The sequence below is a fragment of the Anoplopoma fimbria genome, chromosome 5 (assembly GCF_027596085.1).
Source record: "Anoplopoma fimbria isolate UVic2021 breed Golden Eagle Sablefish chromosome 5, Afim_UVic_2022, whole genome shotgun sequence".
NCBI classification, from domain to species: domain Eukaryota; kingdom Metazoa; phylum Chordata; class Actinopteri; order Perciformes; family Anoplopomatidae; genus Anoplopoma; species Anoplopoma fimbria.
The window spans coordinates 1,764,909-1,788,296 of NC_072453.1; positions in this window are offsets into that span (position 1 = coordinate 1,764,909).

A 23,388-nucleotide genomic window follows, 5' to 3' on the forward strand; every position below is an offset into this window, starting at 1 on the left:
TTAAGAGATAAGTGACACCGGCTTATTTGTGTGGATGTCAAGTAGCAGTATTTGAAACGGAGCAGAACTAGATGTTTATTCCCTCTCTCTCAGTTCAGTTAGTTTAATAAACCAGAATGGTTGCACTTTTTCCATATCCACTATTGCTTGAACCGTAAGCCTGCTGTGACCTTTCTCATATCTGGTGTTCTTTTATAGTAGTGACATAATGACTTCAACGTGACATGTAAGTAATTGTGTTTTCTTTTATAGATAACTTTTGAAAACAGCTCGCCTGTTACAATTGCTGCTGCTGAATGCACATGTGTTGCTGGAAAAGTCCTGTGCAATCACAATGTTGGACTTCTTTTTCAAACGGCACATTACTCAACCCTGAGACTGAAGGCAGTTCCCCCCGTCCTTAGCTGCACAGAAACAGAGCAGAGATGGCATAAGCCACGGACTATGGTAAGCACTTAATACCAAAGTGATAATATTATTTATTATTAATACTATTGTTGTTATTGTTCTTTGTGTACTTTTATAGGGTGTGAAACCAGGTAGAGTGAGTGACATGGTGGTCATTTCTACAAAGCTTAAACCTAGGTAGTACACAGTTGCTGATGGTGTAAGGTAATATTTACTTATCTTTCTTCTTTTAGTTTTGCTTGAGTGTATTATTCTTCCCTCACCTTTTTCCCAACTCCTAATTATGATGTTACCCTTTCTTTTCTTTCTAAGGAGTAAGCGCTACAAAGCAGTGCTGGGGGACTTGCCGGACCCAGATGTCCTGAAAGTTGCTGAGGCTTACCAAGACTTCACAGCAGACATTGCTCCACTGATAACCACCATGGCAATAACCGAGGATGTTACCCTTGTTCAGTCAGCATTTGGACCAGTCCAGGAAGGTAGCCCCATCTCTTACCAGCATCCAGTACCAATTAGTCGGGTAATAGTCTGCCACCCAGACAGCCCCCTCCACCACCTCTGCCATTAGAAGGCTATAGGCTGGATCCCTCCACCTGTAATTTTGTGTGCACTCATGAACAGCATCTCCAGTTAATGTCACTTGCCATTACCTTGGATATGGCAAGGAAGATAGAGATGGCTACAAGGGACCAGAGCAACAGTGTGGAGTGGCACCAAGTCAGGAAGCCGAGGCTCACTTCCTCTCGATTTAGGGAGGTGTGCCATGTGAGAGGGGACAGTTCTTCTCAGAACTTGAATACAGAATGATGTTCAATTAGTAAATGATGGTCCCATTTAGAGTTAAATAGACCATAAAGTGGAGTATGCTTCAGAGCCATATATAAGTCTCTACATTGCTCCTCCACAGTCCAAATATGTTAACTTCCATTCATAGATTGCAAAAAATCAAGAAGGCCATGATCAAAGATGGCAAAGGCAAAATTGCCAAACTTGAGGCTTCATAACTGCAGTCCAAAAACCAACGAGTGACGTCGCGGTGATTACGTCCACTTCCTTTATACAGTCAATGGCTCTGATACAGCCCTCAAATAAGGGAAAGGCAGAATTCTAGTCCGTCAACTACAACGTTGTATAAGCACTGTTAGAAATAAATAATTCAGAGAATTAAGTGATAATAGTATAATATTGCGAGGACGCCTCCAACTGAAAATCTGAGGGAAGAGCTACGCTGTAGTGCACTATTTTTAACGAGGGGAAGTTACAATTTATGCAAACACTAAGCCACACGATGGTTTAGATTTACGTCTGATCAGAACAGTTTTCAGTGAGTTTAGGCTGTCCGTCTCCGATGAAGAGCAGCACCCAGACACTTCTTTAAACTGTGTGTCCCAAACGGGGTTCTGTGTCTGTCTGACGCTCTGAAGGGGATACTACCATATCAGCAGAGCAGCAACATGAAGCAAAGCAGACTAAGGAGCAAGACGATTTTTTTCTTGAAATATTATGAATTTATTCTCAAAAAAGTACAACTTCATTGTTAACATATATGAAAAATGTGCTCTTAATTGTGAGAAAGAAATCTTTGTTTTATTGTCATATATGCAGACTTAAGTTAATGCAGGTACTGTGTGATGGACAAAGATAACAGCCAATAGGATCTGCTGAAATTGACATGTATCAATAAAGTTTTCTCAAGTGAGAGTTCCACTGAGCAGAACTGATGCCCCACTGTGTTTTATTCCTCCGTCATTATATCTGACTAGCACTGGGAACACCAGAATTACTGAACAACCATCCTCTGCTAACATTTATTCTCCAAATATTACTTATTTGTCCTGGAAATCTAGATATGTAGGATGTTTTGAATGTGCAAAAAGTTTTGTATCTGAGCAGAAATGTTACTGAAAGACATATGAACTTTTAAAGTCCAGGGGTTGATTAATTAATTGAAGCTCATTCATATATCCCTGATGTGAACAGGTGCCACATGCAGACAAAAAAAAAGGATAAAGACACAAAAGAGGAGGGAGGAGTAAATCATGCCTACACGTGTGTTGACTCATCAGAGATATCAGTAAATGAGAAAAGTTGATCTACAGGAGAATAAATATTTCAAAAACAGTAGAAAATGCCTGAGAGTTACGGCCTATTTTTATATTTTGCATTGTCACTTGGTGCCTGAATTTTGTGTTTTCTTTGACATGAATAAAGACATCTACATCATAAATTGGTTCATAAAAACTCACCAAATTAAGGAAATAAAGTCCTTGACTCTTAACCCCAGACCTCCCATCTCTCCTTTGCAGCGGATGTAACGTTCACAGGCCTTTCCTAGCTCAGTGGTATCCCTCGCTGCCCGCTGACGAGGCTGTTTTATTGATCGGGGACCAATTAGCTGCCTGATCTTTCATTGAGGTTTGCGACCTTCAAACACTGCGTTTCCAGAGGCAGTCAGCCGCACCGTGTCAGCTAAAGATTAAATGCTGTCATCATCCTACCAAGGTTGCGTACGATCCTTTTGTGCCAACGCAGTGATCATGGAGGTTTACCTGTCAGAGTCAGGGAGGACTGCTTCTAATGCGATATCTCTTTAAAGAGGGATAAACCGCAGCCTAGCTGGAAACCACAACCCTGTGAGGTGCAAGTAAAATGAGGCGTACAGTCATACCTGACACACCTGCATGTGCACCAGTGTAGAACATCAGCTGTCACTTTTTGTACTAAGTGTAAAGTGTTATTTTAATTTTGTTATGACGATATAAATCCAATATCTCCTTATCGCAGACGTAATGAGAAATAATTGTTTCCAGGACATTACAAAATCTTATCGTGACAAATGAACCTTTATCTTCAGGATTTCATTTCATAATGATCTTTTTTTTTCTCTTATGACAGTACACCACATTTTTCTCTATGTTGGAAACCAGCTGCAGGCCTTAAATCTGATACTTGTGACAGATTCCCTGGAAAAATCTGCTTCACCCCCTTGTTGACTTTTTGTCCTTGCAGTGGTTTGTAAAGATTTTCCTTAATTTTCTTTGCTGGAACTTTCTGCTGCCTCAAGCTGTACTTCATCTAATGAAGTTTGCTTTCAAAAATTGCTCACTCAGGATACTCTGGAAAGAGTCCTGCAGAATGTTGGCGACCCTCTTGCAAAGCGAGGGAAAGAGTCATTTTAAGTTGTAAATGTGCAAAAATATGTTGCGGTTCAACAATTAAAATAAAAACAAAATCTAATCAACTGAAGCCACAAGTAATACATTGGGCATACAATGGTAACTGTGAGCACTTTTGAATATAGCCCTGTGAATTTGGCCATCTTTGTCTTGAACACGTTTTTAAAAAATATTTATTTAATAATTGAACAATTTCACATGTACAATTTTACAAAATGTCAATTAGACACAGCAAAATACATATATTCAACCTTACATGCCAGGGGGAGAGAAGGAAAGACAGAAACAAAATGAAAATAGAAAAACATAAATAAATAATATTTTAAAAATGGACACTAAGGCACAAGTCCTGATTGTATAATTACAAACATATATCGAAGGCAATGCATGACATACTTGTTTTTATAACTTTTTTGTTGTTACAGTAGTTAATGGTTTTTAAATATAATTCAAACTCTTTGTAAAAAACACAAAAAAAGGCCTTTGGCTTGTAAATGTACATTTATGTATATAAAATTTGGCAAGAACAATTAATAGATTTATGATATACGCCCTTTTGTTATAGTTAAAGAATCCAAATATAACATTTTCTTAGTATAGTATAAAATCTTTGTACAAAACATCTCTGATAAATCTTTTCCAAACATTTTCCCATAACTTTTTAGAATACTGACAATGCCAAAAAAGTTTCAGGATGAGCTGCGCAGAAGGCACAGTTTGTATCCAAATCTTTCTTAAATTTCTTGAGAAAATGCTTTGCAGGGTAAAACTTTTGTATAATCTTAAAGGAGACCCCCGCTGATCTTATTCGTGACACAATATTTTTGGGGCAATGACCAAACTTTATACCAAGGAATTTTCTTGGCAAAACTACTCCAATAAGTAATGACATAAGGCTTTGAGACAAGTTCACACTGAAAAAGAGAACGAATAGCTCAGTTATTATTTTTACAGGATGGTGAGAAACAAATTTTACCACAAGTGGTGTCAACAGTTTTAACCAACGAAATATGAGCCTGACATGAAACACCATTACACAAAGTCACAGAGCCATTAGGAATAGCTCTCATTACCAAAGCACACTCCTTAACTCAGGGGTGTCCAAACAAGCCCGCGGTCCATTTTTAATTGGCCCGCTACAAATTCTAAAAACATAATGGAATATGGCCCACACATGAAACTTGCACTTAATGCTGCGTTCACACCAAAAGCGAAGCAAATATTTCGCACGTCTAGTTTACATGTAAAGTCAATGCACAGACGCGGATATTCGCGAGTAGATGCGAACTCGAGCCTGGCGGCGCGAATCAGGTGAAATATTCGCGGGACGCTGTGTTGCGACAGCCAATCAGCGTTGAGCTTCTCCTCCTGTCACTCTGTCATCGATCAGCCAATCAGCGTTGAGCTTCTCCTCCTGTCACTCTGTCATCGATCAGCCAATCAGCGTTGAGCTTCTCCTCCTGTCACTCTGTCATCGATCAGCCAATCAGCGTTGAGCTTCTCCTCCTGTCACTCTGTCATCGATCAGCCAATCAGCGTTGAGCTTCTCCTCCTGTCACTCTGTCATCGATCCGAGCTCCGTTCACAAAACAGGCATTTTAAAAGTGATTTCCTTCTCCTCCTGCAGAGAGAACTAACAAAACATGAATTCTGACTTTTTACATTATGTGGTTATTTCAGCGTCCCTTTTTGTACATTTATTGCAATTAAATCACAGTAAAATTGTTTATTTTCGGTTCATAAGGCTCGAATGAATCAATTAAAGTTGATAACATTTTCGAACAAACGTTAGTTAATTTGTTAACAACCCCAATAACTTATTTGTATAACTAGCTTAAATATACCCATCCCTTTGTCCCCCTATTCTCTCTCCCCTCTCTGTATACAGGGCTGTGAAGGATCACCATCCTGAGTAAGAAGCAATCTCAGGCTGCTGTTTTGAAAATGAGCTGCCAACCATTTTTATAACAAAATAAATGAAAACCCATTAATGGAAAGTTGTGATTTTTCTTTAAGCATATTCAAATATCAAGCATAATTTACCTACATTTGATTGATTTTGTTAACTTTAATACACTAGAGGTGAGGCGATAGATCACCTCTAGTGAGTGGCCCAGCCTTTCGTATATTTTTCTATATGTGGCCCTCAGTGAAAAAAGTTTGGACACCCCTGCCTTAACTGAAACAGGGAAGTTGAAGTGTAACATGAAATAGACTAAGTATATGGTTTTCTGCTTTCTTAAAATTGATCTTAAACTGTACCAAGCCTGCTTAAAAAAGGGTTAGTGACTGATGCTGATTCTGTTGATTCTACTGTTCTGATATTCTCTAATCAGGAAGTGTTTGATGCTCTGTTGTGTTTGATGCTCCTGTGCCTTTAATCAGGAACTGCTCTGAGAGGTGTGCTTTAGCTTCAATAGGTCAATTGTCCTCTTAACTGCTAGGGGGAGTGGCTTACACATCTCAAGGATATATATACTCAGACCACACAAACCTTTCTCCAGTGTATTTACTCTGGAGGGATACTGAACTACTTGATTCTGCTAGGATAGACTAAGTATATGGTTTTCTGCTTTCTTAAAATTGATCTTAAACTGTACCAAGCCTGCTTAAAAAAGGGTTAGTGACTGATGCTGATTCTGTTGATTCTACTGTTCTGATATTCTCTAATCAGGAAGTGTTTGATGCTCTGTTGTGTTTGATGCTCCTGTGCCTTTAATCAGGAACTGCTCTGAGAGGTGTGCTTTAGCTTCAATAGGTCAATTGTCCTCTTAACTGCTAGGGGGAGTGGCTTACACATCTCAAGGATATATATACTCAGACCACACAAACCTTTCTCCAGTGTATTTTGACTCTGGAGGGATACTGAACTACTTGATTCTGCTAGGATAGACTAAGTATATGGTTTTCTGCTTTCTTAAAATTGATCTTAAACTGTACCAAGCCTGCTTAAAAAAGGGTTAGTGACTGATGCTGATTCTGTTGATTCTACTGTTCTGATATTCTCTAATCAGGAAGTGTTTGATGCTCTGTTGTGTTTGATGCTCCTGTGCCTTTAATCAGGAACTGCTCTGAGAGGTGTGCTTTAGCTTCAATAGGTCAATTGTCCTCTTAACTGCTAGGGGGAGTGGCTTACACATCTCAAGGATATATATACTCAGACCACACAAACCTTTCTCCAGTGTATTTTGACTCTGGAGGGATACTGAACTACTTGATTCTGCTAGGATAGACTAAGTATATGGTTTTCTGCTTTCTTAAAATTGATCTTAAACTGTACCAAGCCTGCTTAAAAAAGGGTTAGTGACTGATGCTGATTCTGTTGATTCTACTGTTCTGATATTCTCTAATCAGGAAGTGTTTGATGCTCTGTTGTGTTTGATGCTCCTGTGCCTTTAATCAGGAACTGCTCTGAGAGGTGTGCTTTAGCTTCAATAGGTCAATTGTCCTCTTAACTGCTAGGGGGAGTGGCTTACACATCTCAAGGATATATATACTCAGACCACACAAACCTTTCTCCAGTGTATTTTGACTCTGGAGGGATACTGAACTACTTGATTCTGCTAGGATAGACTAAGTATATGGTTTTCTGCTTTCTTAAAATTGATCTTAAACTGTACCAAGCCTGCTTAAAAAAGGGTTAGTGACTGATGCTGATTCTGTTGATTCTACTGTTCTGATATTCTCTAATCAGGAAGTGTTTGATGCTCTGTTGTGTTTGATGCTCCTGTGCCTTTAATCAGGAACTGCTCTGAGAGGTGTGCTTTAGCTTCAATAGGTCAATTGTCCTCTTAACTGCTAGGGGGAGTGGCTTACACATCTCAAGGATATATATACTCAGACCACACAAACCTTTCTCCAGTGTATTTTGACTCTGGAGGGATACTGAACTACTTGATTCTGCTAGGATAGACTAAGTATATGGTTTTCTGCTTTCTTAAAATTGATCTTAAACTGTACCAAGCCTGCTTAAAAAAGGGTTAGTGACTGATGCTGATTCTGTTGATTCTACTGTTCTGATATTCTCTAATCAGGAAGTGTTTGATGCTCTGTTGTGTTTGATGCTCCTGTGCCTTTAATCAGGAACTGCTCTGAGAGGTGTGCTTTAGCTTCAATAGGTCAATTGTCCTCTTAACTGCTAGGGGGAGTGGCTTACACATCTCAAGGATATATATACTCAGACCACACAAACCTTTCTCCAGTGTATTTTGACTCTGGAGGGATACTGAACTACTTGATTCTGCTAGGATAGACTAAGTATATGGTTTTCTGCTTTCTTAAAATTGATCTTAAACTGTACCAAGCCTGCTTAAAAAAGGGTTAGTGACTGATGCTGATTCTGTTGATTCTACTGTTCTGATATTCTCTAATCAGGAAGTGTTTGATGCTCTGTTGTGTTTGATGCTCCTGTGCCTTTAATCAGGAACTGCTCTGAGAGGTGTGCTTTAGCTTCAATAGGTCAATTGTCCTCTTAACTGCTAGGGGGAGTGGCTTACACATCTCAAGGATATACTCAGACCACACAAACCTTTCTCCAGTGTATTTTGACTCTGGAGGGATACTGAACTACTTGATTCTGCTAGGATAGACTAAGTATATGGTTTTCTGCTTTCTTAAAATTGATCTTAAACTGTACCAAGCCTGCTTAAAAAAGGGTTAGTGACTGATGCTGATTCTGTTGATTCTACTGTTCTGATATTCTCTAATCAGGAAGTGTTTGATGCTCTGTTGTGTTTGATGCTCCTGTGCCTTTAATCAGGAACTGCTCTGAGAGGTGTGCTTTAGCTTCAATAGGTCAATTGTCCTCTTAACTGCTAGGGGGAGTGGCTTACACATCTCAAGGATATATATACTCAGACCACACAAACCTTTCTCCAGTGTATTTTGACTCTGGAGGGATACTGAACTACTTGATTCTGCTAGGATAGACTAAGTATATGGTTTTCTGCTTTCTTAAAATTGATCTTAAACTGTACCAAGCCTGCTTAAAAAAGGGTTAGTGACTGATGCTGATTCTGTTGATTCTACTGTTCTGATATTCTCTAATCAGGAAGTGTTTGATGCTCTGTTGTGTTTGATGCTCCTGTGCCTTTAATCAGGAACTGCTCTGAGAGGTGTGCTTTAGCTTCAATAGGTCAATTGTCCTCTTAACTGCTAGGGGGAGTGGCTTACACATCTCAAGGATATATATACTCAGACCACACAAACCTTTCTCCAGTGTATTTTGACTCTGGAGGGATACTGAACTACTTGATTCTGCTAGGATAGACTAAGTATATGGTTTTCTGCTTTCTTAAAATTGATCTTAAACTGTACCAAGCCTGCTTAAAAAAGGGTTAGTGACTGATGCTGATTCTGTTGATTCTACTGTTCTGATATTCTCTAATCAGGAAGTGTTTGATGCTCTGTTGTGTTTGATGCTCCTGTGCCTTTAATCAGGAACTGCTCTGAGAGGTGTGCTTTAGCTTCAATAGGTCAATTGTCCTCTTAACTGCTAGGGGGAGTGGCTTACACATCTCAAGGATATATATACTCAGACCACACAAACCTTTCTCCAGTGTATTTTGACTCTGGAGGGATACTGAACTACTTGATTCTGCTAGGATAGACTAAGTATATGGTTTTCTGCTTTCTTAAAATTGATCTTAAACTGTACCAAGCCTGCTAAAAAAGGGTTAGTGACTGATGCTGATTCTGTTGATTCTACTGTTCTGATATTCTCTAATCAGGAAGTGTTTGATGCTCTGTTGTGTTTGATGCTCCTGTGCCTTTAATCAGGAACTGCTCTGAGAGGTGTGCTTTAGCTTCAATAGGTCAATTGTCCTCTTAACTGCTAGGGGGAGTGGCTTACACATCTCAAGGATATATATACTCAGACCACACAAACCTTTCTCCAGTGTATTTTGACTCTGGAGGGATACTGAACTACTTGATTCTGCTAGGATAGACTAAGTATATGGTTTTCTGCTTTCTTAAAATTGATCTTAAACTGTACCAAGCCTGCTTAAAAAAGGGTTAGTGACTGATGCTGATTCTGTTGATTCTACTGTTCTGATATTCTCTAATCAGGAAGTGTTTGATGCTCTGTTGTGTTTGATGCTCCTGTGCCTTTAATCAGGAACTGCTCTGAGAGGTGTGCTTTAGCTTCAATAGGTCAATTGTCCTCTTAACTGCTAGGGGGAGTGGCTTACACATCTCAAGGATATATATACTCAGACCACACAAACCTTTCTCCAGTGTATTTTGACTCTGGAGGGATACTGAACTACTTGATTCTGCTAGGATAGACTAAGTATATGGTTTTCTGCTTTCTTAAAATTGATCTTAAACTGTACCAAGCCTGCTTAAAAAAGGGTTAGTGACTGATGCTGATTCTGTTGATTCTACTGTTCTGATATTCTCTAATCAGGAAGTGTTTGATGCTCTGTTGTGTTTGATGCTCCTGTGCCTTTAATCAGGAACTGCTCTGAGAGGTGTGCTTTAGCTTCAATAGGTCAATTGTCCTCTTAACTGCTAGGGGGAGTGGCTTACACATCTCAAGGATATATATACTCAGACCACACAAACCTTTCTCCAGTGTATTTTGACTCTGGAGGGATACTGAACTACTTGATTCTGCTAGGATAGACTAAGTATATGGTTTTCTGCTTTCTTAAAATTGATCTTAAACTGTACCAAGCCTGCTTAAAAAAGGGTTAGTGACTGATGCTGATTCTGTTGATTCTACTGTTCTGATATTCTCTAATCAGGAAGTGTTTGATGCTCTGTTGTGTTTGATGCTCCTGTGCCTTTAATCAGGAACTGCTCTGAGAGGTGTGCTTTAGCTTCAATAGGTCAATTGTCCTCTTAACTGCTAGGGGGAGTGGCTTACACATCTCAAGGATATATATACTCAGACCACACAAACCTTTCTCCAGTGTATTTTGACTCTGGAGGGATACTGAACTACTTGATTCTGCTAGGATAGACTAAGTATATGGTTTTCTGCTTTCTTAAAATTGATCTTAAACTGTACCAAGCCTGCTTAAAAAAGGGTTAGTGACTGATGCTGATTCTGTTGATTCTACTGTTCTGATATTCTCTAATCAGGAAGTGTTTGATGCTCTGTTGTGTTTGATGCTCCTGTGCCTTTAATCAGGAACTGCTCTGAGAGGTGTGCTTTAGCTTCAATAGGTCAATTGTCCTCTTAACTGCTAGGGGGAGTGGCTTACACATCTCAAGGATATATATACTCAGACCACACAAACCTTTCTCCAGTGTATTTTGACTCTGGAGGGATACTGAACTACTTGATTCTGCTAGGATAGACTAAGTATATGGTTTTCTGCTTTCTTAAAATTGATCTTAAACTGTACCAAGCCTGCTTAAAAAAGGGTTAGTGACTGATGCTGATTCTGTTGATTCTACTGTTCTGATATTCTCTAATCAGGAAGTGTTTGATGCTCTGTTGTGTTTGATGCTCCTGTGCCTTTAATCAGGAACTGCTCTGAGAGGTGTGCTTTAGCTTCAATAGGTCAATTGTCCTCTTAACTGCTAGGGGGAGTGGCTTACACATCTCAAGGATATATATACTCAGACCACACAAACCTTTCTCCAGTGTATTTTGACTCTGGAGGGATACTGAACTACTTGATTCTGCTAGGATAGACTAAGTATATGGTTTTCTGCTTTCTTAAAATTGATCTTAAACTGTACCAAGCCTGCTAAAAAAGGGTTAGTGACTGATGCTGATTCTGTTGATTCTACTGTTCTGATATTCTCTAATCAGGAAGTGTTTGATGCTCTGTTGTGTTTGATGCTCCTGTGCCTTTAATCAGGAACTGCTCTGAGAGGTGTGCTTTAGCTTCAATAGGTCAATTGTCCTCTTAACTGCTAGGGGGAGTGGCTTACACATCTCAAGGATATATATACTCAGACCACACAAACCTTTCTCCAGTGTATTTTGACTCTGGAGGGATACTGAACTACTTGATTCTGCTAGGATAGACTAAGTATATGGTTTTCTGCTTTCTTAAACTGTACCAAGCCTGCTTAAAAAAGGGTTAGTGACTGATGCTGATTCTGTTGATTCTACTGTTCTGATATTCTCTAATCAGGAAGTGTTTGATGCTCTGTTGTGTTTGATGCTCCTGTGCCTTTAATCAGGAACTGCTCTGAGAGGTGTGCTTTAGCTTCAATAGGTCAATTGTCCTCTTAACTGCTAGGGGGAGTGGCTTACACATCTCAAGGATATATATACTCAGACCACACAAACCTTTCTCCAGTGTATTTTGACTCTGGAGGGATACTGAACTACTTGATTCTGCTAGGATAGACTAAGTATATGGTTTTCTGCTTTCTTAAAATTGATCTTAAACTGTACCAAGCCTGCTTAAAAAAGGGTTAGTGACTGATGCTGATTCTGTTGATTCTACTGTTCTGATATTCTCTAATCAGGAAGTGTTTGATGCTCTGTTGTGTTTGATGCTCCTGTGCCTTTAATCAGGAACTGCTCTGAGAGGTGTGCTTTAGCTTCAATAGGTCAATTGTCCTCTTAACTGCTAGGGGGAGTGGCTTACACATCTCAAGGATATATATACTCAGACCACACAAACCTTTCTCCAGTGTATTTTGACTCTGGAGGGATACTGAACTACTTGATTCTGCTAGGATAGACTAAGTATATGGTTTTCTGCTTTCTTAAAATTGATCTTAAACTGTACCAAGCCTGCTTAAAAAAGGGTTAGTGACTGATGCTGATTCTGTTGATTCTACTGTTCTGATATTCTCTAATCAGGAAGTGTTTGATGCTCTGTTGTGTTTGATGCTCCTGTGCCTTTAATCAGGAACTGCTCTGAGAGGTGTGCTTTAGCTTCAATAGGTCAATTGTCCTCTTAACTGCTAGGGGAGTGACTTCGTCAAGCAAAGACTTCTCGAGCGTGTACTTGTACGGGTCAGTAATTTGTTTATATTGACTACCATGTGTCTGCATCCTATTTCTGTCTGTTCCTCTGTCCGGTGGTCACGTAGACAGTGGGTCACTCCCAGGTGCCGTGACCCCACTAACCTCATCTATCCCACTCTCTCAGCCCATGGTGAGCAAGTGGTGTCGGGGGGGCTTTGGAACTGCCAGTCGGCAGTGCCGAAAGCTGAGTTCATCTCAGGCTAGGCATCCTTGCTCTCCCTCAACTTTCTTGCTCTAACTGAGACCTGGATCACACCAGAAAACACCACCACACCCGCAGCTCTGTCAGATGTGTACTCCTTCTCTCACACTCCCAGAGCTGCGAGGCGAGGTGGTGGCACTGGCCTGCTAATTTCCCCAAAATGGAAATACTCTCTTGTCTCTGTTCCACAGTTCTCCCCTTCCTCTTTTGAATTTCATGCTGTTACTGTCACTTATCCAGTCAAGCTCACCATTGCTGTTGTGTACCGCCCACCAGGCCCTCTTGGTGAGTTCCTGGAGGAGCTTGACACACTAGTCTCGCACTTCCATGACGATGGCTCCGCGCTCATCATGCTCGGCGACTTCAACATCCAGACTGATAAGTTAGAACCTCTGCTTTCCTTCCTCTCCTCCTTTGACCTCTATCGCTCTCCCTCTCCTCCTACCCACAAGGCCGGCAACCAGCTGGATCTTATCTTCACTAGACACTGTTCTACTGCTAACCTCTCTGTCACTCCCCTCCAGCACTCGGACCACTACTTCATGTCCTACCCCTCTCCTCTCCTCTCCCCCCTTACTTCCTCCACCTACCCACATGGTTTCTACCCGTAGTCACCTCCGCTCCCTCTCCCCGCTGATCTTTCCTCTTCCGTTACCTCTGCCCTCCCTGACCCTGAATCCTTCTCTCTCCTATCCCCCGATACTGCTACTGATCTTCTCCTCTCCACCCTTTCCTCCTCTTTGGACAACCTCTGTCCCTTCACCTCCAGGCCTGCACGGCCAACTCCTCCTGCCCCATGGCTGTCGGACTCAGTGCGTACTGATAGACGGAGCCTAAGAGCGGCTGAGCGCAAATGGAGAACAGGCAAACTCCCGGAGGACCTTCTTAAATTCCAATCTCTCCTTTCCACCTTTTCCTCCTCTCTAGCTACTGCTAAAGCGGCTTTTTTCCGCTTGAAAATCCTAACCTCTGCTTCCAATCCTAAAAAACTCTTTGAAACTTTCTCTTCACTCCTCCAACCCCCACCCCCTCCTCCTACTTCCTCCCTTCTCCCTGATGATTTCGCCAACTTCTTTGACAAGAAGGTAAACGATATCAGATCCTCCTTCTCTCAGCCCCCCTCTCCCTGTCCACCCTCTCCCTCTCTACCCTCTACAGCTCTTCCCCCTCAGCTCCCCCTTCCCTCTCCACACCCAATCTTACCCCATTTTGCTCCCCTCTCCCCTAACGAGGTCCTTGACCTTGTTACATCTAACCGCCCCACCACGTGCTCCCTTGACCCGATCCCCTCCCCTCTTCTTCAGTCTATTGCCACTGAACTCCTTCCTTTCCTCACCCACCTCATCAACACATCTCTCATCTCGGGATGCTTTCCCTCGGCTTTCAAGACTGCCAGAGTCACCCCCTTCTGAAAAAACCATCACTTGACCCCTCTGATGTCAAGAACTTCAGACCGGTTTCTCTTCTACCCTTTCTATCCAAAACACTTGAACGCGCTGTCTCTAAACAACTGTCTTCCTACCTCCACCAGAACAACCTCTTGGACCCCCACCAGTCCGGGTTCAAGGTGGGTCCAGAGACGGCCCTCCTTGCGGTGACAGAGTCGCTTCACGCTGCGAGAGCGAACTCCTCTCCTCTGTCCTGATTCTCCTGGACCTGTCAGCGGCGTTTGACACGGTGAACCACCAGATCCTCCTCTCCACCCTCGAGGGGATGGGCGTCTCAGGCTCTGCACTCTCCCTGCTTGCATCCTACCTGACAGGCCGATCCTACCAGGTGACATGGAGGGGGGCCGTGTCAGAACCACGCACGCTGTCTACGGGGGTTCCACAAGGCTCAGTTCTGGGCCCCCTTCTCTTCTCGCTCTACACAACATCTCTGGGTTCTGTTATTCGCTCGCATGACTTCTCTTACCATTGTTATGCCGATGACACCCAGCTGGTCTTGTCATTTCCTCCCGGTGACACCCAAGTGGAGCCACGCATTGCTGCGTGCTTGGCTGACATCTCGAAGTGGATGGCGACACACCACCTGAAGCTCAACCTGGACAAAACCGAGCTACTCTTCCTCCCGGGGAAGGGTTGCCCGCACCGAGACCTGTCCATCACCATTGATGATGCCGTGGTGACGCCAACTCGGACTGGATATTAATATACAAGCACAATTGTCCAGAAAGCTGCAGCACGTCTGGTGTTCAATCGCCCCAAGTTCTCTCACACAACTTCCCTTCTCCGTTCTCTACACTGGCTCCCTGTAAGAGCTCGCATCCAGTTTAAGACTCTGGTGCTAGCCTACAGGGCAGTGAAAGGAACAGCTCCTTCCTATCTCCAGGCCTTGGTCAAGCCCTACACCCCTGCCCGACCACTTCGCTCTGCTGCCTCGGGGATTGGTTTCCCCGTCGCTCAGAGGTCCCTCCGGCCGATCCACCCGGTCACAGCTTTTTTCTGTCCTGGCCCCTCAGTGGTGGAATGAACTCCCCACCGACGTCAGGACAGCAGAGTCGCTGCCCATCTTTAGGCGCAGGCTGAAAACTCACCTCTTCAAGAAGTACTACCCTGAGCCTTCCTCGTAGCACTTATTGCACTCATATTAGTTGTTGCACTTACTGTATTTGTATCAGTTCGCTGCACTTAGTGAATTTGTATTTGTTTACTGCACTTATCCTATTCGTAGTAGTTTGTAGCACTTACTATATTCGGATTAGTCTGTTGCAATTATTGTTTTCGTAGTAACTTGCCTCTGCACTATACTTTTGCTCTGGCTTATGCTTTAAGATGCTTGTTTAAGAAAGGAGATGCACTTATGACTTCTGGTGACTAGTAGTTCTCTTGAATACCTATGTTGAATACACTTCCTGTAAGTCGCTTTGGATAAAAGCGTCTGCTAAATGACTGTAATGTAATGTAATGTAATATCCACGCCAACAAAACCTGTTTGTGAAATGGAGAGGATGCAACATAAACAAACCTAGAGATGCCTTCAGCCTTTTAAGGACAGATCTCTATTACCATTTGCATAAAGGGTTTTCATTGCATTGCAGAAGTATGCTCCAAATCCAAATCACTCAAGACAATAAAAAATAAATGGACGCTCAACCGTGTCAAAGGCTTTGTAAAGATCCAGAAAAAGTATATAACTATCCTCAGTGATTAGTTCAGAATAATCAATAAAATCAAAAACAATCTTAATCTAAGATCTAATCTTAATCGCAAAGAACGTCTGCTCAAGCCGCCATCTTGGTCCGCCCCCTCTCTTGAACACATGTTGTAGAGGTTTCTATGGAGCATTGCCCTCAGAATCTGCCTCCACCCGCTCTCATGTAATTCCTTGGAGACGCTTCATTGTAAGTAGAATTATTTATTTCTTTTTTTTAGGTAACATTGTTTGTGTCTGATATAACACTTTTGCAAGGGGCCGCTGCATCCTGGGCTTAACGCCAATCGAGACGATTGTGATTGTTTTAAAGAAATACAAGCAAGACAAAGCGCTTTTCATGTATGACAATGCATATGAATATGAATATATTTTTTGTGGAAAAGGCATTTTCAAAATGGCCATCAAGGGGAACATCAGAGGGAAAGTGGCAACTGAGAGTTGTTACAAACTTTTCATGAATACATTTCAGACAATTCTGACTTTAAAGGCCAATATTCTTTGTGAGTAAAGAAGAGATGACACCATTTTATAGGCAATAAAACACTTTGAAACTGACTGGGGGACCGGCGCTCAACACGATTGCAAAGTAGAAGGAGGAAAACTTTCCTGCCTTATTTTAAAATATTGATACATCTAGCCATATTTGCACAGGGTTAGGAGTGAACCCATAAGCAAACATGCACATCCCTAAACGTGACAAGCCAATGCTTATGTGCGTTTTCAGTCCAATTAGACCTTTCTTAATTTTCTCCTCAGTGCTGATGGACATCATGTTCAGTCATTAGAAACAGGAAACATGTTTTTGTTGGACTGAAGGAAGATTGGTTGGCTATTTTTGGCCACAATCCTCGGTCAATATCCTGTTCCAGAGTGCATCTGCTGATTGAGTGATGAAGCAGGTAATTGCAGAATCGGTTGTGACGGCAGGAAGTGACACTGTGTTGAAGATGAAGAGACGTTAGGTTCGTTCGAGATGAGCCAGTCCTGCGCAGAATCCATCACCGGCGATCGCTGCACAACACATGCCGGTTAGATTTGTGTCCAGTTGCCAGTTGCTCTCCACCGACTGCATGACCCACTGCATGATGGGCTGTCTCCTGATCAAAGAGCTGATTGGCTCTTAGTTTTGACAACAAACACCACGTTTTGTAGAAGATTCTTATTTTCTGTGTAATTGTAAGATTCGACGCTAGATTGTTGGCTGGTGGCCTCACGTTGTGCAATGATGTGGCTGATGATATTAATAATAATAATAATATATAAGGTTACTTATTTAGTATCTGTAATTAAAGATATTTATGTAGAAAGCCTAATTCCACCTTGATGTCAACATGTTTTCAGTCCATAGATTAACGATTGTGAATCATCAGAAAACCTTTTAAAATGAGAGAACTATTGTCACTGATGGAAACCTGCAGCATAGCTTTTCCTCAGTGTGTAAACTATTTATGTAACTGTGATGTTTGGACTGTTAGGTCAGTTTTTCAATTTCTAAAATGTACGGTTGTATGATTTAAAAATTACACTACCTTCAGGTATATTTATTTATATATATGTTTAAATAAATATGACATCCAAGAACTAAAATATGCCCAATCTTATATCCTCAATTATAAAAATGACATAGTTCAATAAATAAGATATCCAAAGGTAGTCTGCAAACTACAGGTACCCTACAAATGTAACGAACAGGATGTAAACATTTCAATGACTTCCTGTGTTTTCATTGAAGGCGGCTGAAAACTGTCCGACTGCAGTTTTTTTTCAACGCCCCCTGCTGCTGCTGCCTGCTCTCGTCCACTTTCGAGGCGAGGCGCAGTTCATCTCGAACGAACCTGTTGTCTTTTGACTGTAGGCGATCCTCTAAAGGCCATGCAATGCACAGCCGTCAATTAACCATCATAACAGTTTGCGATGTTAGTTGTACTTGTCCAAAACAATTAAGATTATCCACAATTCCACAAATTCTATTTTCATATCTCTGTTTAATATTTTCTGGCTCAACTGGATCTATTTTCTTGTCAGATTTTTCTCTTTCACAGTTAAATGCTGTAACACATGTTAACACAAGTAAGCCTCTGTCATGGTCAGCTAAACTGATGATATACTGATAAAGGTATTAGTAAGATACAAGGATTCTCGAAAGTATTTACGGCTTATTAATCCTCGTGAGACTCAGTACATTATTTAGTTAAATCTGACAGCCCAGTATTTTACAGCTCTGATTTGACATAATGAAGGGAAGCTATCGTCTGGCCTAGAATGCCATATGTTACAGCAGTGATCGGCCAGGACTGTTTTTCTCTGGGAATGTGCAGGTCAGTGTTTGGTGTCGCTAATTTAGTTCTTTAATGCATGTGAGTGTTTCCTTAGCTTCCAGACATCGCTAATTAACAGACCAACTGACAACTCGGTACTTCTGATGAAGAAATGTAGCTCATGTTTGGCATTATGCTGAGTGCAGTGTAAGGACACTTAAGCTGTAAAGGACACTTTGAGGACCGGGCTCTTGTGTACAAGTGTTAGGTATTTAATAGGATATGATTTAATTAATTGTTTCTGACATTAATATGAAAATTAAAGCCCTATTTTTAGAGGACAAGTATTACCAGTCGACCTCACTCCACACGTCTCTGTTTCTCTGGATAGGGAAGTCTGTATTTTACTCAAATTAAATAATTAATTAAATAAATATTCAAAATGTTTAACTATATGATATTTTTTAGGAGGCGGAAATCTCCAGAGGTCTTACATTAATTTATTATCACGATACTTATGTCATCAGCTCTTATTGCGATTTTAAACATTTTGCAATGTGCTGAGTGTTGTGGTAACATACATTGCGATTTACTACCTTTTTTTGACTGCAAAGTATGCAGTTTTTCTCTATCTGTGTTATCTAATGGGATTAAGTTTTCACTCGGTTCATCTTGCTTCAATCATTGGGAAAAAAGCGCGAGGAAAAATCGATACATTTAAAAAGAAAACACCCTTAAATCACAGAGATGCCAATTTGCAAGGGGCTAATATCATCACATGACCTCTGTGTTTGGATCATATGGTTGGTAATTTGAAGTGGAACGATTACTTGACTAAATGCTGACATGGCAGACTCGCACAGGATAAAGATCACACACGACCCCTGCAATTTTTTACAAATGACTAAATCACAGCAGAAATGCAATTTTATATTTAGAACAGGCTCTAACAATTAAATGGTCAGTTCACCCAAATGACGAAGAAACAGTGTTCCATTTACCCTTAGTGGTTTAAGGCCATGTAGATACAGACGGGTTACCATTGAAGAAAAACCTGAATAAATTAATTGAGAAACATTATGAATACAGATGATTCTATACAGTCATAAGAGGTCCCTGAATGGTTTAATGAAAGTGATGTTAATAATATGCAAGCGCCTTCACAGATCTCAGCCCAGGACAGATTTTAGATAATGCGTCAGACAGCGCACTCCACCATTAATTATCAGGACACCAAATAAGGGAATATCTTTTGGAGGAATGATATCCATCCCTCCTGTAAAGTTCCAGAGACTTTTACAGACTGTCCCTAAAACTTCAGTCATTACTCTGATACAGTGGACTTGACTGGAGTTTCACCTGAAGTCAAAGCATTTAGTGTGTTTTTGTAGAAAAATTTTGATTTATTTTTGTATTCTTACCCTAAACTTTTTTCCCCCCAAAAGACTCTTGGTTTTCATGTGAAGTTGCTATTTGCGAGAAATGATCATTTACATGATCAACCAATTTTGAGTGTCAAATACTTCATTTCCTGCAATCTGGTGATTTTCAATTTATGGTGGAAAAGTTGGTATTTATGTAAAGGAAAACAATAAATTAAACATAATGCAGCAAGGCTCTCAAACATTCTGTCTTGCTTTCAAATATTTAATGTCCTGTAGATTTTTTTTTTCTAATTTAATGGTGTCTCTGCTGAGTAATTTTTTTTCAGCAGGGATTCTGCTCATGTTCAAAACATTCATCCCAATCAAACCATATCCCATATGTCTGTGTTCTCTGAGTCGAGAAATAGTTTTAAATATTTAGAGAAAAACATTGTAATATTACAACAATAAAGTCATAACACTTCAAGAAAAAAATCAACCTGCTCTATAAATCTGAAACTAACAGAAAACACTTTCTAAAATGCATAAATCTCACTATTGTGTGTCTTGTGGTTCAAACAACTGTTAACTTCCCCAACATTGATGAATTGCAGGCTTTAGATCCACTTGATCATACACATTTAAAGCAGCAGTGTTATTTGTACAATTGAGCCATAACTATTTCATAAGACCCTTTCAATTGTAAAAAGATATAAGCCCACTCAAATCCTGAATCAGATTACGCTCAATGTTTCATCAGTACTGTCTCACCATAAATAATGGCACAACAGAGTGCCAATAGTTTTCCATAATATCTTATAATACTGTGCGAAGTATTATAACCAAGTACAGTTTTAGTTTTTATCTATTTTTTTGTGTGTAACGTCGCTGCAGTGACTATAGATGTGCTGTCAGGCTCACAGAGTGCAACAGAGACTCCGCGGTGTGCACCACTCTCTGTCTTCTCCAGTCTCTTCACCACCACTGATAGCGCTCTTATTGATGCCTGTCAGTTTCAAACGGTTTGACTTCATTCAGATGCAAGGAAGACGGTGGGCTGTTTAGGAAATAATAACTGAGGTCTGGACCCTGGTGACCTCACAACAGACTATGTTCATGATGATCGCATCAGAAGCGCATTTCTCTGCAGCGGTCGACAACGGCCTGAGTACTCCTCTCTCTTTCTCTCTGTGCTGTGCAATAAAAGATAATGGGACCGTTTGCTCAAGTATTGGTGGGGATCAACACCCCAAAATTGCTACAGAAGTGAACCTGGTCTGCTCCAGTTGTAGACAAGTTTCATTTGCAAAAATGGTGAAGTCTGCAAGTTCCAAAATCCCTTTTATGTAACTCTATCAAACAAATTTGCTCGTATTTTGTCTTATTTACAGCAGGATATCATAGTTGTTGATAGCTTTATTGGGATGGACCAATCCTTTGGTAAAACGCTCCAATAAAAGAAAACTACTTGAATATGTCCCTCCTCTTTATCTCCTCACCCTTACCTTGTGCTTTTTTTTGTCCAAATACAGCTTCTGTACTCTCTGTGTTAAACTAATGAAACATGTCCTCAAACAACTTCGAACTAGACAAACATTTGAAATGTTCAGAAGGAAGAATTTCTTCGTCTCAATAGCCCAGAGTACAGCCAGAAAATGGACTCTCAGAACTTCCAGCTTGGCCTCTCGATGGGGGAAATTGGGGTCTTGAACCAAGGTCTTCCCTGTCACTGACTGCTTCATCTTCTCTTCTTCGACTCTGACCTCCAGAGAACACTGAAAAGACCGGCACTCATTATCATCCAGCCATGACCAGACTGAAGCTGCCGGAGGTCGATAAAACGGTCAACACTCCTAAAAGTAAGTAGAATAATCCCAGTCGGGGCCGTGGGACCAATGAGCATGAGCAATTACACAAATCGGACAAATTATATTTATCATATCAAAGAAGAGCTTGGCGACCTCTCCAGCACACTCATAATACCAGTTAATACCAGAGCAAGGCGACGGATTAAGTCACTAATTGCAAATGTAGTCTGAGCATTTATTCCCATTATGTTTGTGTGTGCGTGTGTGTGGAGTAAGGAAAGGAAATAGTCTGCGCACACTTAAAGGTAATATTACATCACAGTTACTTCACTCTGACTAAAACAGCGGCTGACATGTTTTGACGGAGTCTGACTTCTGCTTCACATATTACCAGCCATTAATCAATTAGTTCCACTCTTAGTGTCAGATCAAAAGTTTGACACGCTGCGCTCTTTGACAGGCCGTCAGATCAACTCGCAACGAAACCACTCATCACATTTTGACACACGTCGCTGTGTTTTAATGGGTCGTTGGCTACAGTTCCCATGCTCGCATGGCCATCAGTGATTATACAAAGTAAATGAAAGCTGAATTGCTGTCACTTTTTGAGTAACATATAAGCACATTAGAACCTCTTTGGCTTCTCTAATGTGACATAGTTCCAAGCTAAATGGAATAAAGTGTTGTAATTTCAAGACCAATTTAAATAAATAATTTAGTGATTGATTCGGACGCTTCAAATCGGTGTGAATAAAGAAGCGTGGAGTCTCTGGAGAACCACCACATTAGAGTTATAAAGATATTCCCCACTATACCACTCACTCCTGCTTTATCTCTGATGTAGTACTATGATGTTTTAAGATAGCTGAGCTGGTTTGCAATCTCAAACCGTAATACGTTTTTTTGAGTCATCATATATATAATAAGGATAAAGAGAGGGATTTTGATAGATTGTATGCTTTTTTTTTTTTTTTTTTTACAAACAAATATAGTGAGTTTCTATCAACGCTGACATGACAGAATGACTGATGGAAAAAAATAAGAAAATTAGGCAAAGTGAAGGCAGCAAATGGCCACTTTAATAAAAAATGATTACGGAATTTTTTGCATCATGGTTACGAGTGTGGGACTATTTTCCTTCACGCCTATATATTTAACGTGACTTCGATAAACAGTCGCCATTGAGATGCTGTTTCTTCTTTTGTTACGTTGCCAAATTCGGCATATATTGCAGTTTAACAATCATTTAAATGATCTAATATCACCATAGAAGGTTACAAAGGGTACTAATGTATTGATTTTAGCTTTTGTGGTTTGTGTTTTTATAGAAAATACTGTACCATATATATGATTCTTTTCATTGAGGAATTTGGAGAATATTCTATATACATTTCTGCCTCTCTCAGTATGTGTCTGTTTATATTCCTTCATCAAAAATTCACACAGTTTCTGCTGGTAGGATATCTGTGTGTGTGTGTGTGTGTGTGTGTGTGTGTGTGTGTGTGTGTGTGTGTGTGTGTGTGTGTGTGTGTGTGTGTGTGTGTGTGTGTGTGTGTGTGTGTGTGTGTGTTGTGCATGTGTCACTCTGGGATGGACACCTCTGGGATGGACACCCATACATTCACTCACTCACACGAGCATTGCCAGAATAATAGAGCACATGGCAGAATAATAGAGCACAGGCTTCCTGTCTTTCACCATATTACTCCTGAATGTAAGAGGAATTAATAGGGTTCTACTATACTAATAATATACCATACTATAAATGTATTGTCACAGATAAATGCAGACATACGGCGTGTCCTTTTCAATGTAAAATGAAAAACTAGAAAGCATTTACGTGTATACCTGGGCAAAGGCTGCCCAACACTTTATATTTGACAACAGTAAGTACTTTATTTGATCTGTTTAGACCTTCTTAACCAGAGCCCTTTCAGAGTTTATAAAGTGACCCTTTGTGAGCACCTACTGTTCCTACATCTGTCAAGCTTTCCAGTTTAGCACAGAATGTATGCATTTCACAATAATCACCATGTCAATTTTCCTATTTGAAATTCATGATAATTCCTTTA